This window comes from Dromiciops gliroides, chromosome 4 (genome assembly GCF_019393635.1).
Source record: "Dromiciops gliroides isolate mDroGli1 chromosome 4, mDroGli1.pri, whole genome shotgun sequence".
NCBI classification, from domain to species: domain Eukaryota; kingdom Metazoa; phylum Chordata; class Mammalia; order Microbiotheria; family Microbiotheriidae; genus Dromiciops; species Dromiciops gliroides.
This window is the reverse complement of record NC_057864.1, coordinates 103727480-103741729: the sequence shown is the minus strand read 5'-3', so window position 1 is coordinate 103741729 and position 14250 is coordinate 103727480. Positions and strand designations below refer to the sequence as shown.

The 14250-nt window shown below is 43.5% G+C and overlaps 1 protein-coding gene across 15 annotated transcripts in view; it reads right to left on the bottom strand.

Annotated features, from left to right (window-relative positions):
* The window catches only part of NFASC (neurofascin), a 256804-nt gene that overhangs the window by 107353 nt on the left and 135201 nt on the right, over nt 1–14250 (bottom strand). The window lies entirely within an intron of this gene.

Genomic DNA, 14250 nt, shown 5'->3' with positions numbered 1-14250 from the left:
GTGTTGCTTTACTTGGGACTCTGTGCCTTAGCAAGAAAGACAGGGGCCCTAAGGTTATTTGAGCTAAGTAAGAGTGAAAGGGAGAAGAGATGAGTAAGGAGAATAAAGAAAAGGAACTCAACATGTCAGCTGGCTCTGGCTGGTGCAAACTTGAATGGGAAATGAGTTTTCTGCCAATAAGCAGAGGTTTTTGCAAATGCTTTGACCAGCTGTGGTAGATACTCCTTGGAACTCCCTTTAGGGCGTTGGTAGCTTTATGCTGACTCAAGGCACTGGCATGAGCGAAGCAAGTCACCTTACCTTGGTATGCCAGATATAAGAAACAATTCGAATTAGAAGGCCTGAGCTAGCTAGAATCAGGGTTCTTCCAGTTCACACTACCCACGAAGGCTTGGGCAACTCCAGCTCTATAGGCATCAAAATGAGGGAGGACAGGGGGCAGCTAGGTGGCGCAGTGGATAAAGCACCGGCCCTGAATTCAGGAGTTCCTGAGTTCAAATGCGGCCTCAGACACTTTGACACTTACTGGCTGTGTGACCCTGGGCAAGTCACTTCATTGCCCCGCAAAAAAAAAAAAAAATGAGGGAGGACAATAAGGTCTCTTTCAGCTCTAAATCTGTGATCCTAAGATCACAGACTGCCCACCTGGTGGAAAGAGAAATCCTACTTCTGATTCAATCTGGCCAAATGACCCTAAATGCCCCCAGGCCACTTCCAACTATGGGAATTTGCAGAGCAACTGCTAATCTTCATCTCTAGAGGGAGACACCAAGGAATCATGGGTGTAGTCTCCCTGCTGCTCTCCCCCTCCCCCCCCATAGGTCCTTCTGGGAAACCTACTGTATTTTGATCTGGATTAGGATGGATCCTAGATAGAAGTGAGAGGAATCTCAGAAGTCTAGATGACTTCTGTCCAACACTCCTCATTTTATAGAGAAGGTAACTGAGGCCCAGGGAGGTTAAGAGCAAGTACCAGGGGCAGCTAGGTGGCGCAGTGGATAGAACACTGGCCCTGGAGTCAGGAGTACCTGAGTTCAAATCCGGCCTCAGACACTTAACACTTACTAGCTGTGTGACCCTGGGCAAGTCACTTAACCCCAATTGCCTCACTAAAAAAAAACAAAACAAAAAAGAGCAAGTACCTGAGGTCAAGCAACTAATCAGAGGTGAGATTTGAATCCAAGCCCTCTGACTCAAGAGTCAGTGCTCTCTGGACTGTGTCAATCTGCTTCTTTCCAAAGACATTGATGGTTAGCGTAATGGGATCACAGAATAGATCTCTGTCATCATCCAGCATAGCTCACTCACTTTACAGATGAGGACATATGCCTGCAGAGCTTGAACTCACAGGGATAGCTAAGTAGAATGGAAAGGAATAGGCACTTATACAACACCTTCTATGTACTGTATAATATTTTACAATATTATCTCATTTGATCCTCACAACAACCCTGAGAGGTAGCTGCTGTTATCTCACTTTACAGATGAGGAAACTGAGATAAACAGCAGTGAAGTGACTTGCCCAGGATCACACGGATAGTAAGTATCTGAGGCCAGATTTGAATTCTGGTCTTCCAGACTCCAGGTCCAGCTCCCAATATTTGGGCTCCTGCTTCAAGAGATCAGGAAAGCTTATTTATTCAGATTTGGACCTCATACACTGGTCATTTACTCCATCTTAAGTGCTATATAAATGTTTGTTATTATTTCTATTGCTGATGTTGTTGGAAGTCTGATAAAAGCAGCAATCCTCAAGCACCCTAGGGAGGACTTTTGTGATGCCTAGCTTTTTTTTTTTTAATTTTTTAAAGTTCTGTACTACTCTGGATGGCCACCAGGGAGCACAGGCGTGTAGGAGCCACCAGCCTGGATAGCTCAATCCAGTTGGTTCCCTGAAGGTGAGGAGAAGGTGCCAAATTTTGAGTCACAGGTTGGTAGGAACCTTAGAGGTCACCTCTGATTGGAGGATGGCGGGCAGAGATCCTCTCCCAAATCTTCCATATACAGCAAGTACACACACAGGTCAATCAACTCTTCATTTCCCAACAACTGTACTCCCCTGGACTCCATCATTCCTTCCCCCACCCCCAACCCCCATCTCTCCACTTTTCAGTTTCCTTCTGTGTGTTGTCTTCTTTATTCGACTATAAATTCCATGAGGGTAGGGGCTGTCTTTTGCCTTTCCTTTTATCCTCAGAACAGTGCTTGGCACATAGTAGGCCCTTAATAAATATTTATTTACTGACTGATCCAGTCCTGGTCCATCTTTTACAAATGAAGAATTGAGGCCCACATGGAGACTTACGCAAGGTCATACAGGTCGTATCCACCAGTCAGCTGGTTGGGAAAGCATAAAGTGACAAATCACCAAATCAGGAAATTTTGGTCTGAAAGGTCATTTTCCATCTCTGTGGGCTTCCAGGTCAGGATTATCCTTAGGTCACCTCAAGAAGAGCCAGGAGTGGTCTTCTTTTTTTATTTTTTTATTTTTTATTTTTTAGTGAGGCAATTGGGGTTAAGTGACTTGCCCAGGGTCACACAGCTAGTAAGTGTTAAGTGTCTGAGGCCGGATTTGAACTCAGGTACTCCTGACTCCAGGGCCGGTGCTCTATCCACTGCGTCACCTAGCTGCCCCAGGAGTGGTCTTCTAATGACACATTTCTCCAGAAGAAGTGATGACACTGACCAGAATTCTCAGTTACCATCCTTCTGGACCAACCTACACAGCTGTATCCTGTGTCCCTGGTTAGATGGGGGAGAACCTTTGGAAAAGACTTAAGTGAGGGAAGAAAGGGGGAGATAGATGCAACTCAAGTTTGAGCTTTGATGGGGGAAAAGGAAAACAAAGTTCAACTCCCGGCTCTCTGTCATTGCCGTGTCATTGTATTAAGGCACTGCCAAGGAGTTAGAGAGAGGGGAGGTGTGTCTTATCTGGGGGGCCTTTGGAAGAAACCAGAATCCTGGAATTTTACAAAGGAGAATCTTACAAAGAAGAAACACATGAGCAAGAGTCAAAGGGAAGCCCAGCAATTTCTGATCGTTTTTGGTCTTAAGTAGCTGAAAAAAAAACCCAACCATTTTTGGGAAGCTGGAGAGGGCAAGTAGGGAAGCTTGCCTGTCACTTTCCTGACTCAGAGGAGATCATATCTAGCTATTCAGTTCTCTCAAGTGTCTACTTTCTTCTACTCTACTCTTCAGCTGAATAAGACCTTAAAAGTAATTTAGTCCAATCTTCTTTCTTTACAGATAAGGAAAATAGGTCCCAGAGGGGCAAAGGGACTTAAGTCTCTGATAGAGCAGAGGCTATAACACAGGCCTCAGGATTCCTACCTGCCTACTTATTTTTTTTTAATTTTTAAAATTTTAAAATTTTAATTAAAATTTTTTTTCTGCCTACTTATTGATTGATGGATTACAGGCCTCTGTCTGGCCCTCCCACCTCATTATGCTATGTGCTCTCTTACAGTATTGGGAAGTTTAAAGAATAGCTCAAGGGGACAACCTGGATGTAGCAGCTACCAAGTCCATGAGAACCGCAGTTTGGAAATGGGCATGACAGTCAAAGAGGCCCAGGTCTTCTCTACTCAGGCAGCCCCACTACCTAAGTAAAGAGAAGAAACAAATCTACCTGGAAATAAATAACAGTCCCCCAAAATGGCAGCAGAGGTTAGACGAAGAGACTATGGGGGACCATGCCCCCCAAGGAATGGACTTTTGCCATCATCCAATCCACCCCTCTTACTTTCCAGATGAGGAAATCGGACCATAGAGGTTAAGTGGCCTTCCTGAACTCACAGGGACAACAAAAATGTAAAGGATGGGGATAAACAGTGATAGAGCACCTACCATGTACCAGGTTCTATGCTAAAAACTTTTTTCACTTTTTTTTTATTCAGATTTGGACCTACAAAGAAAGTGTTATTATTCTCCTCATTTTTGTATGGACCACCATTGATTCTTATTTATCCCAGTGTGGATTATTTATTCTTAGACTGGTTACTGCAAATGTTCAATCCCATAATACTTTCTTTTTGCATCCCAGTGTATCTTGGCCCCTTCCCTTGACTGATGGTGTGGGTTCTGGGAATACTCATGGTATCAGCATAGGCCAAATAGTTCCTAGCTGACTATCTTAGATTGATTTGGCTACAGCCTCCAACCGGATGGTGGAAATCAGGGAAAGGAAGTCAATCCTTGGGAAGTGTCTTGACATTCTGAGGGAGCATTCTTAGGCAAGGAGGGGTGCATGGGGAGGGGTCAATGGTTGGGGACTTGGTAGGAAGTGTGTTGTGGATTCCAATTGGCTTTCTACTTACTGTGCCAAAGTATTAAGAGACAGCTGTGGGGTGGAAAAGAAAAAAGACTGTCTTATTTAGGGGTCCTTGATGGAAACCAGAACCCTGGACTATTTATGAAAAAGAAACATTTGGATATGAGTCAGAGATAACTCTCATTACTAATGAAGTTTTCAACTCATAGTGTTTTTAAACAGTGGTTCAGTAGGAAGAAGGAAAGTGAGTCCCTAATAACTTATTAGAACATGAAGAAGTACAAGTATTCAACAGCCCCCTACCTCATTTCCATTCTTCTATAGGACATAAAATCTGCCATTCAGAAGGGACCTTAGCAAACTAGCCCAACTCCCATCACCCATAGCTCTCTCCTCATCTTGTTTTTGTTTGTTTGTTTTTGTTTTTGTTTTTGTTGTGAGGCAATTGGGGTTAAGTGACTTGCCCAGGGTCACACAACTAGTAAGTGTCAAGGGTCTGAGGCTGGATTTGAACTCAGGTCCTCCTGAATCCAGGGCCGGTGCTCTATCCACTGTGGCACCTAGCAGCCCCAGCTCTCCCCTCATCTTACACAGAAGAAAGGCAAATTCCAGGGAAGTTACATCATTTGTCCAAGATCAAATAGTTTCTCGGTGGCAGAGCTAGGACCAAACCTGAAGCCTTTCAACTTGGTACTTTTTTTAAAAACCCAATTATATATAGTATCCTTATGAATAAGAAAGTTCCAAAGTATACTTGCAATTTTCTTCCTTCCTTCCTTCCTTTCTCTTTCTCTCTTTCTCTTTCTTTCTTTCTTTTTTTGCAGGGCAATAAGGGTTAAATGACTTGCCCAGGGTCACACAGTTAGTAAGTGTCAAGTGTCTGAAGCTGGATTTAAACTCAGGTCCTCCTGAATGCAGGGCTGGTGCTTTATTCACTGCATCACCTAGCTGCCCCACACCAGCAATTTTAAAGAGAAAGAAATCCAGTCTCTGAGCTAGACCAGTGAAGGAAGCACAATGGATAGAGTGCTGGACCTGGAGGCAGGAAGACCTCAGTTCAAATTTGACCTCATATACTCATTACCTGTGTGACCCCAAGCAAGTCACTTAACCTCTTTCTGCCTCAGTTTCCTCATCTATAAAGTAGAGATAACATGGTACCTAATCCCAGCGTCGTTGTGAGGATAAGATAATATTTGTAAAATCAGTCAGGCGGTAAGCGATTTTACTAATCTACTATTTGCCAGGTATTGTGCTAAGTTCTGCGGATACAAAGAAAGACAAAAGGCAGTTCCTGCTCTCAAGAAACTCCCAGTCTAATGGGGGAGACAACATGTAAACAACTATATACAAACTATATACAGGATAAATTGGAAATAATCTACAATCCCAAAGCACTACATAAATGCTAGCGATGAGGAGGAGGAGGAGGAGGAGGAAGAGGAGGGAGAGGAGGAGGATGGTGATGGTTGAGGTGGTGGTGGTGATGATGATGAGGCTCTCTCATAGATGAAAAGGAGAGTAGATTCCTTGGACATTAGCTCTTGGACTTTTGGCTATAGATGCTTGTAAGATCTCCCTAAGAACAGGTCAGTTGTCCTCAGAATAAAGAGTAGGCTGACTCTTTCTTGCTCTGAGGGACTTTCAAACTGAGCTCATTGCAATGAGAAATAGAAAAAACAAAAAAATCATGGGTCCCAGAGTTCGGGTGGTGTCCCATTCCTGAGTAGACCTGAAGAGGTCCAGCCTGGAGAATGGGGTGTATCCATGTCCCATCACCCAGGACTATAGCCCTGCTAACTGGAGAAAAAGGGAGAGGGCAAACTGGGAGGAAAACTTCATTTAGCCAAAGAAATAAAGCTCACCTTTCAATCTAAGCCTCGGCCCTACTACCATCTTCCTCTGTGTCTTTGGCTGTCTCAATCTTCTGGGTCTCTCAGAATCCCTTTTGAACAACAGAGAGACTCCTCCCTGTCCAGTCCCATGATTCAGGGGATTATGATTGTGGCATAGAAGAAAAGTATCCCTACCAGGGGAGGTGAGAGTCCAACTTTACTCTGCTCTCCTCAGACCAACAACAGTGGAATTGTTTTCAGGGCTAGGTACTACATTCTGGAAGGAATGGAAGAAGCCAAAGGAGGCGGATAAATATCATCAGGAAACTAGGTCACATGAAAGAAGTGGGGATGTTTAGCCTTGAGAAGATAAATGTGGGGGAAGGAAAGAAGAAGATACCGTGATGCACATGTAGAGCTGTCATAAAAAAGACTTCATTGATATTGCTCCAGAGGATGGAAACCAGTACTAATGTCCTCCTCAGACATCTCATTTTTTTACCTCAAAGCACTTGTGTTTGGATTTCTCTGACTTCCCCACCATATTGCCAGCAAACTCATCATTGGGAAATCTCACCATCTTGTAAGACCTAATCAGCCTTATTCTTGAACCCTCAACATTATCCTCTACCCCTCTGACTGGGGGGTGGAACCACAGACTCATCCATTTAAGGAGAGGGGACAAGATCTCTCCTTAAACATCTCATTTCCCAGCTGAAAAGAATATACTTAGACAGAGGGCACATGTGTGAATTGAATACGAAGGGATGATATCTATAAAGCATTTATTTTTTGCTTATTCTCGTTTTTTGTGGGGCAGGCAGGGTGGGGTGGCTTATGTCTGGGGCCAGATTTGGGCTCGGGGCCTCCTGGGTCCAGGGTTGGTGCTTTGTCCACTGTGTCACTTTGCTGACCCATGGTGACATCTTTAAAATAAAGTTAAGGGCTGAGGAATGTACTGGAAGAAAGGGAAAGACAGAGGTGGAATGTGGTAAAGTAGCTCACATAAAAGAAACAAGAAAATGTTTATGGAGTGGAGGGGAAGATGGGGAAGGAGCAGGGGAATGAGTGAGCCTTACTCTCATCAAAGTTGGCTCAAAGAGGGAATAACATACATACTCGAGTGGGTCTAGTACTATATTTTGCCCTGAGGGAAAGTGGGAGGGGAAGGGGATAAGGGGGGAGAGGTGAAGGAAGGGCGGGCAGATGGGGGGGAGGGGGCAGTAAAAAGCAAAACACTTTTGAGGAGGGATAGGGTAAAAGAAGATAGAAAATAGGGTAAATATCAAGGGGAGGGAATAGGATAGAGGATAATGCAGTAGTAATAGTAATTGTGAAAGAAATGATGAGCAGGATGCTATCAGGCCATATGAAAAATGCACATCAACAGAGAAAGAACGGATGGTATCTGAATACAGATTGAAGTATAATTCTATTTGTTAGTTCCTCTTTCTAAAGTTATTTTGTCTGTTTTCTTTCACAACCTGACTAATGTGAAGATGTTTTGCACGACTGCACATGTATAACTTATATTGAATTGCTTGATTTCTTAGGGAGGGGCAAGGAGGGAGGGAGAAAGAGAATTTCTAACACAAAGTTTTAAAAAATCAATGTGAAAATTTTTATCATTTTTTTTTTACATGCAATGGGGAAAATTCTAAATAAATAAATAAATAAAGTTTTAAAAAATCTCGTTTCCTATATGCTGTACTTGTTTCGGACCAATGTCTTTGACCAGACCCCTGTGCAGTTCCCCTCCTTTCTGCTTTCTTTTGTGTATCTTTCCCCACTAGATTGTAAGCTCCTTGAGGGTGTGAACTGTCTTTCATTGTATCCCCAGCATTTACCACAGTGCCTGGCACATAGTAGACACTTAATAGATGTTTATTAACTATTGACTAATGGGAGAAAGAGGAGTTATAGAGAAACAGATTTGAGAGCTGAATATAAGAAAGAATTTTTTCAGAAGATCACACATTTAGAACTGAAAGTGACCGTGAATGTCTTAAAGGGCAACACCTTTATCTTGCAGACAAAGAAACCGAGGCACAAAGGGGTGACTTGACTTGCTGAGGGTTACATTTCTAAAAATGCCTGAAGCAGAATTTTAAACTTGATTTTTCAGAGTTCAAGTTGGTATTTCATGTGCCCGCTATACCACAATGCATCTGCCTCTATGTATTTTGATCATTTGAACTGTCCAACAATGTAATGAATGGATTGATGAGGTAGTGGGCATTGGGGGTGTTCAAGAAGCCTCTGGACAATCCATCAGGCATATTCTAGATGGCATTCTAGCACTGATTGGAAAGTAAAATTAGACAACCTCTAAAGTTCCTTCTGGTTTTCTAACTCTAGGCAAAAGGGCTTTAAGCACTCTTGGAAGAGCTGTGGGAGACATGGGTATGATAATAATAACAACCATCATCATTATTAATTATAATCACAGTGATAACAGCAATAATACTATGAATATTAACAACTCATCTTTCTATTTTTTCTTTACTGTTGATTTGATTTTCTGTCCCCAGATTGTGGGGCCTGGGTGTTGACTCCACAAGCTGTCCCTGGCAGACAACACCCACAAGCTGTTACCACTCCCTGGGAGCTCCCAGTGTCCCCCCCAGAATTCCAGGCAGCTCTTTTCCTCCCAACAACCATGCTGAGCAGACAGTGCCATGGGCCACAGTGCATCTGAAGTGATGATGGGATGAAAACTGGTCAGGATGAAGCATATAACACACTGACAACATGCCATTTCCCCATGCCTGGGGCTGTCCAAGACTTTGGGAAAGAAAACCAGCCTGGTCAATTCCTCAGCTTCCATAATCCGGGTTCTGGATGTTTTCCTAACATTGCCAATATTGTGGAAGGGTTGGGAGAATCCCATAACTTGAGACAGTGGCAGGTGGTGGAGGGGAGAGGGTTGAGGATGTAAGAGCTGTACCAGGTTATGGGGTCCTGGGCTTGAACTGAGACTACCTCTAACTAGCAGTGCATTTATGGATGAACAAGATTAATGGCTTTGAGCCTCAGTTTCCAAATTTGTAAAATGGAGATAATACTTATTTTCTTTTTCGTTTTGTTTTGCAGGGCAATGAGGGTTAAGTGACTTGCCCAGGGTCACACAGCTAGTGCCAAGTGTCTGAGGTCAGATCTGAACTCAGGTCCTCCTGAATCCAGGGACAGTGTTTTATCCACTGCACCACCTAGCTGCCCCAGGAGATAATACTTAAAGTACTGTCTTACAGGGCTGTTCTAAGGAAAATCTTTTACAAACTTTATGATGCCACAGAAATTCAAAGTTGTAATCATATGGTTGATATCCTTTTTGTGAAGCTCTTTGTCACTGTCTGGCTTTCCCAGTTAAATTTCTGTTTATACTACTACAGTCATTATTCTCCTTGTCTGGCATCATTCTCTGACAAGCTCAAGCAGTGAAGGAAGTTATGGTAAGCTTGTAACTCCATTGTACAGGTGAGAAAACAGAGGCCCAGGAAGTTTTAGTGGTTTATCCAGTGCCACATAGCATATCAGATGCATATCTGGGACCAGACATTTTCCCCAACCCAGAACTATTTCTCCATCTCCCTCCCCTCCCTATACCTTCTAGCTCAAGTATGAGTGGGGTTCTGGGGGAATAAAATTCCCATTCTCCTTCTGCAATATCTCAGATAGCATAGGTTATCTACCACCACCATCCCATCACTTCTCCATCTCTAAAAGAGAGACAGAAATGAAGAAAGGAGGGAAAAGATTTATTAAGCATCTACTATATGCCAGGCCCTATGCTAAGTGCTTCACAAATATTATCTCATTTGATTATGACAACAACACTAAGAGGTAGGGGCTATTATTATCATCCGCATTTTACAATTAAGAAAACTGAGGCAGACAGAGGTGAAGTGATTTCCCAGGGTTATATAGATAGCAAGTGTCTGAGTGGGATTTGAACTCAGGTCTTCTTGACTCCTGACCCAGTGCTCTATCTACTGTACTACCTAGCTGCTGAAATGAGGAAGAAGATTGCTCACGGGAGTTCCAAAGTGTCTCTAAGTCAATACCCTTCCAAAACATCAGATGTCACAGTAACAGCTTTAAGGCACTGCCCTGACTCAGACATCTGGGGGTTCGTATGGCTCTGGAACAACTCTGTTCTTCAGACTTTCACTCCAGGTGAGAGTGGTTTCATTCCATCCCATGTCACACATTTCTCAGAGTCCATCTCAGCTGACAGTTGGCCTTCAGCCTCAGCTAAAGTAACAGTCAAACCCAAGGCTGGAGTGAGATGCAATTCAGAGGAGGAATTCAGATGCTCAAAGTTCTACCCTACAGCTTGGATTTGTGTATAGTTAGGGTTTCTGTGACTGAGTGGGGCTAGAATCATTCGATGTGTACCTACCAAGATCTAGTTTGAGTGACAAATTTGGACAGCATGAACTGTAAGTGAGGAGAAATTGATGAGTGATGATTGATGAAGGGAGATTGAGGAAGTATTAGTGCCTATCAAAGATTATTTTTACTCTCCCACTACCAAGTCAGAAAAAATGTAGTCAGTGCTGGACAGAGTGGCTAGGGACTCAGTGAGGGCCAGAAGATGGCAGGAGTGAGAAAGGTTTAAGATGAAAGGAAGTGTGCTAATTATGGAATAGGCATTCCAGAGGGTACAATGGAAAGGGTGGGAAGATCTGGGACTAGAAATTAGGGGGAAAGCATTGATGAAATGGGATTATGGAGGCAAGCAGTTAGGAATGAGGAAATGGTGCCTAATACATCTGCAGGTAGACATTCAGAATCACTGGGGAAGAGTACAAGAGGTGGGAAAATGCAAACTATTGAGGAATGAGTCCAGGAAGAGTATCAGTGGATGAAGAGAGCTCCATTTAGGGAGGCAGGTAATTATATTGTTCAAGGTCCTCACTAAAGGTCCAAAGCCAAGACAGGTAGTGATTCTGTGAGGTCCAGATGGAAAAGGTCCTGGGAGTAAAGACTAGAACCATCATACTTTTTTTTTTTAAGCTTTACCCTATTACCTATATAGTCTTCTCTCTCCCCCTATTCACCTGCTTACTTCTTACTTATCTTTTCAAGTCCAATTCAAGAGCTACTTCCTCTATGAAACCTTCCCTGATACCCTGTCAGTAACCACTTACCTTTATCAATTTATATAGCCCTTTGTTTTGTAACTATCATGCACATGCCATGCAACATTATGTTTAATATTTATCTATGTTGATGTATTATCACCCTACTAGACTGAGAGCTCCATGAGTTAGATCAAGCTTTATATTTCTCAAAGTACCTAGCATAGCACAGTGATCTGCACTCAGTGCTTAATAAATACTTGTTAGATGACTGAAGAAAAGTAAGAATATAGGCAAAACATCAAGAAGTGATTGCTAGAGGAACAATTCACCATTTTAGACTCAAACATGACTGAAGAATTAAGTACGTGGTAGAGATAATTGTATGTAATTCATATATGCCAATGAAAAAGAAGTCCACCTTGGTCTTTCCGGCTCCTGAATGTGGTCCCTGGGGAAATTCCACGGAAGCCCCCTGAACCAGCCATGGAACAACTCAACAACTCTTCAGAGAGATAGCAACGAGATATCTCAAAAAGGATGTAGGACAGACAACCTTTGTTGTTTCTGGTGCTCTTAACACCTGACTCACAGAAGGCTAGGCAGACATCCCCAAAACTTCCTGCTCCAAGGTGTGGTTCTTAAGGGAGGCACTTAAAATGTGATAGAAAAAAAAATAGAAACACCAGGAGCACAGAATTTGTGGCTCTGGAGTTTTTCTTTTGCTCCAAATATGATTTAACAGTAAAGATAAATCACTTCTGTGCTACTTTTAATCTACCTTTCCAGTCCCTTTTAACATTACTCCTCACCATTCAATTTACACTCCAACCAAAATGGGCTACTATCTACTCCCTGAACTTAACATGTCAGTGCCCTTCCCCCTCTTCATGCATTCACTCAAGCCAGTACCTCCCTAAGTCCTCTTTTCCACCTGCCAAAATCTTTCTTTCCTGCAGGTTCAACTCAGATGCCACCTCTTCCATGAAGCCTCCTCTGATTCTCCCAGCTGAGAGTGTTTCCTCCCTCCTCAGCTTTTACTAGAGCACGTTGCCTGGATCTTTCCTTTACTTCATTGCCCTTTACCTTTTTTCCCATATTTATTTGGATATATTTCCCCTCACTCTCAGTAGAACAGAAGATCCTTGAAGACGTTGAATGTCTCGATTTTGTCTTTGTACTCTTGGTGCCTAGCATAGTGCCTGGGACCTAGTAGGCACTTAATAAATGCTTATTGATTGATTGCATTTAAAACAAAAACTTATCCCTGGACAGCCACGCCCACCACTCAGTCCTTGGTGTCTCTTTCAGAAAGAGAATGCTGACTGGAGAGACCACGAATCTGTCCTATTCTCGGAAACCTATCCAGAATTTCTGAGATCTCCAGTGTCCACAAAAGAACGTGTCTAAGAAGGTCTCCCTCCCCAATGTCCCTCGCCCGTCCCAACCACTGTCCTCGGTTTCCATCGCTGCTTCACAGGCATCTGCTTCAGCAGCTGGGAGACAGCGGGAGCAAGGACCCTTGCCCTACAGCCCAGAGCCATTAGGGATCACACCTGGGAGCTCGAAACGACCCTCCTCCCTGACTTGTCAGTCTGCTGCTCATGGATACTAGCTGGACGCGAGCCACAGCACCGCCAAGGAGACAGTAGCACTTTTGTCGGACACTAATCCCCAAACAGAAAAGACAAAGAGAAAGGAGAGCGATCGGGGCCTTCTGTGCCGTAGATAACTGTGAATGTGTTTCTGCAGGAGAGGGACCCCGCCCCCCGCTTTTCATTCTTTGCTGGGGGACATCAGCCCATGAGCCGTAGCAATTTCCATTCTGTGCCCGAGAGGTTTTCCGCAGTATCTCAAGGAATCTTAGAGTTGCTTATAATAAATTCTCCGTCTTGATTAAGAATTTCAGAATTGGACGGCTGTGGCAAAAATCCCCTGTCCAAGTGATTATTCAGCCCTTATTGGAATACCTTCACTGATAGGGAGTTTAGCATCACTCAAGGTCCTCTATTCCATTCTGGGACGGCGTTAATTGTTAAACAGTTTACTTGAGCGAAACCTAGCTGTCTGCTTCTTCCCCTGCTCTCAGCATTTTTCCTAGTGGGGACTAGAGGTTTAACATCCCAAGACAGTACTCACCACAACTCCTAGCTGACCTTTGCCTCTCTTCATACCCAGGGAAAGAGAGACAATCCAGGGAAATCCTTCTGCCTTCATGGAGCAGAAGTAAGCAGTCTTCTGGGATTTTCACGTAGCCAAAGACATCTTAGAGTTGCCTTTGGGATGTGGATCTCCTTTTCTTCCTTCCCACTTCTCCTCCCTACTTCTCCCTGATTGGGGGGTGGGGTGGGGGTGGGGAAGGGGTTCCATCTGCTCTGTGCTTGGCTCCCTTTCATAGACAGGGAGGGAGGAAGGGAGGGGCTCTGGTGCAAGGGAGGGGGAGCCTGTGTATTTAACCATCCATATTGATCTGTTTGTCAGTGATGTCTCTCATTTCTAAACCTTCCTCCTTATAGGCATCTAGGTCACAGAAGTCACTGGGTCTTGGGGGTAGGATAAAAGAGAAGGTGTCAAATACTCCCACTTCCCTGCCAAATAGGGAGATGTCTGGGCCCAAGAGGAGAGATTTGCTTGAGAAATTGTTGTTTTCTGGTCTAAGCCCAGGAGTAATCTACACATTGAAATGGAAAAGTCATTATTTATTTGGGTGATGGGACAGCATAGAGAAGAAAGGTGAGGAAATGAGTTTACGCCTCTCTCAATGTGACCTGAAAAAATGTCTGTCTTGTTCACTCTGGGACCTTTGGAGGAGCTCAAAGCTTTTTAACAAATACTATTTACTCATCCTGAATAGTTCCTAAAGCCTTTAAGATAATATTACTTTCCCTTATCAGAAAGGCTTGGTTTCTATACCAAAATACTGCCACTTCTACAGTGAAATTAAATAGCCATACAACAATCAGTTGGATTGAAAAAGCAAAGACAGCTGATGCTTCTCCCAAGGATTCATGGGAAAAGAATTTAACTGTGTGAGGTGGGGTCCAGGTAGGATCACCCTTAG